At 55.6% G+C, this 2,941-nt stretch overlaps 1 pseudogene; it reads right to left on the bottom strand.

Moving 5' to 3' along the window:
- LOC102374410 overlaps positions 1-2,941 on the bottom strand; it is a 7,092-nt pseudogene that overhangs the window by 1,155 nt on the left and 2,996 nt on the right.

The raw sequence follows: 2,941 nt of genomic DNA, 5'->3' as shown, positions 1-2,941 counted from the left end.
CCCTGCACTTGTCCGCATTGAAACGCATCCTGTTTTTGTTAGCCCACCCCTGCAACCTATCCAGGTCTTTCTGCAGTCTTTCCCTCCCTGCTAACAGGCCCACCTCTCCCCATATTTTGGTATCATCAGCAAATTTGAACAGGTTGCTTTTCACCCCGTCGTCCAAATCGCTGATAAAGAAATTGAACATTGCAGGCCTAAGGACCGAGCCCTGGGGGACTCCACTGCCCACTTCCCCCCAGGTCGAATATGACCCGTCCACCACCACCCTCTGAGTGCGACCCTTCAGCCAATTCGCAATCCATCTGACTGTGTAGGCATCGATGCCGCAGTCACCTAGTTTTTTAATGAGGATGGTGTGGGAGACAGTGTCAAAGGCCTTGCTGAAGTCCAGAAAGACTACATCCACGGCACCACCTGCATCCAATGCTTTTGTGACCTGATCGTAAAAGGCAATCAGGTTGGGCTGACATGACCTGCCCCTAGTGAAACCGTGCTGGTTGCCCTTCAGCATCATCCCCGATGCTGGCCCATCACAAATGTGCTCCTTGATGATCTTCTCAAAGAGTTTCCCCAGGATTGAGGTAAGACGGACGGGCCTGTAGTTGCCCAGGTCCTCCCTCCTCCCTTTTTTAAAGATGGGGGCCACACTGGCCATCTTCCAATCATCCGGCACCTGGCCCGAGCACCACGAGCGCTCGTAAAGCCATGCCACGGGCCCTGCAATAACCCCTGCTAGCTCCCTCAACACCCTGGGGTGGAGAGCATCTGGACCTGCTGACTTGAACACGTCCAGCCCCTCCAGAAGCACGCTAACCCGGTCCTCCTTAACCCTAGGTCTGGAGGCGTTCCCCTGAGTCCGTCTTGAATCCCGGTAGGGGAGTCCCGGTCCCTGCACAAGAAAATGGAGATGAAGAATTTGTTAAAGAGGTCTGCCATCTCCTCTGGCGCAACCACCAGATTGCCCAGCACATCTTGCAGGGGCCCCACGTTTCCCGGTGCCTTCTTCATCCTCCCGATATATTTGAAAAAGGACTTTTTATTATCTTTGATCTTGGACGCTAGTCCTAGCTCTATGTCCGCCTTAGCTTTCCTAACAGCCCCCCTACAGGCCTGAGCAGTGGAGGTATACCCCTCTTTGGAGATTGCCCCCCCCTTCCACCGGGTGTACGCCGCCTTTTTGGCAACCAGGCATTCCCAGATGTCCTCAGTGAGCCGGGGAGGCTTTTGGGCACTCTTGCCCCCCTTGCTTCTAGTTGGGATCGTCACCCCTTGGGCCCTGAGTATCGTCTCCTTAAGGAATGACCACTCATCTTGGGCACCAAGTTCCCCTGCCCTTGAGGACCCCAGCGCCTCTCCACCAATCTCCTCAACTCCTTGAAGTTGGCCCTCTTGAAGTCTAGGGCTACCGCCTTGCTGCAGGCCCTTGACACCCTGCGCTGGGTAATGAATTCCAGCAAGCGATGATCGCTATCACCCAGGTGGTCAAGGACCTGGAGCCCCCTTACCAGATCGTCGCCTGTGGCCAGGACCAGGTCCAACAGGGCATTTCCTCTGGTGGGAATGTCGGTATTGTTATAAAATCACCGACAATGAGGCTGGAAGGGATCTCAGGAGGTCACATCTAGTCCAACCCCTGCTCCAAGCAGGACCAGCCCCACCTACATCATCCCAGCCAGGGCTTTGCCTAGCGGGTCTTAAAAGCCTCCAAGGATGGAGGTGCCAAGTAATGTGGGGCCTCTGCAGGACATGCTAGGAAATCTGGTCATCTCACCTAACGGTAAAGCTGACATATTCAACAATTTCTTTGCCTCTGTATTTCTGAGAAGGGACCCGGATATCTCCCCCACTGGCACCCCCGAGGGCCCGGTGGGTGGCACACCCAGGCCGAGGGTTAATGAGGACCTTGTCAGGGAACTTCTGGAGGGACTGGATGTATTTAAATCAGCTGGTCCTGACGATCTCCACCCCTGAGTGCTGAAGGAACTAGCAGGGGTCATTGCGGGACCTCTGGCGCAGCTCTACGAGCACTCACAGCGCTCGGGCAATGTGCCGGAGGACTGGAAAAGGGCCAGTGTGGTCCCCATTTGCAAAAAGGGAGGAAGGAGGACCCAGGAAACTATAGACCCGTCAGTCTTACCTTGGTCCTAGGGAAGCTTTTCGAAAGTATTATCCTGGCGCACATCTGCGAGGGGCCGGCAGGGGAGGTGATGCTGAGGGGCAATCAGCATGGGTTCATTAGGGGCAGGTCTTGTCAGACCAACCTGGTGGCCTTCTACGACCAGGTCACAAAATCCTTGGATGCACGGGTAGCAGTGGTCATAGTCTTTCTGGACTTCAGGAAGGACTTCGACATGGTGTCTCACCCCATTCTCAGTAAGAAACTAGGAGACAGTGGCGTCGATGCCTACACGGTCAGCTGGGTCACTAACTGGCTGGGGGGCCACACTCAGAGGGTGGTGGTGGATGGGTCTTATTCGACCTGGAGGGATGTGGGCAGTGGGGTCCTCCAGGGCTTGGTCCTTGGACCCGCGCTGTTCAACATCTTCATCAGTGACTTAGGCGAGGGGGTAAAAAGCACCTTGTTCAAGTTTGCAGACAACACTAAGATGTGGGGGGAAGCGGGCACGCTAGTAGGAAGGAACAGGCTGCAATCGGACCTGGACAGGTTACAGGGGTGGGCGGATGAGAACAGGATGGGATTCAACACTGACAAGTGCAAGGTGCTGCACCTGGGGAGGAAGAGCCAGCAGCACACCTACAGGCTGGGAGCTCCCTTCTCGTCCGTGCGGAGGCAGAAAAGGATCTTGGAGTCATTACTGATGCCAAGATGAACATGGGCCGACAGTGTGGGGACGCAGTCAGGAAGGCCAACCGCACCTTGTCGTGCATCCACAGATGCATCTCGAGCAGGGCCAAGGAGGTGATCCTCCCCCTCTAC

This window comes from Alligator sinensis, unplaced genomic scaffold, assembly GCF_000455745.1.
Source record: "Alligator sinensis unplaced genomic scaffold, ASM45574v1 scaffold1298_1, whole genome shotgun sequence".
Lineage (NCBI taxonomy): Eukaryota > Metazoa > Chordata > Crocodylia > Alligatoridae > Alligator > Alligator sinensis.
The sequence above is the reverse complement of the archived record's forward strand: the minus strand, read 5'-3'. Positions and strand labels throughout refer to the sequence as shown.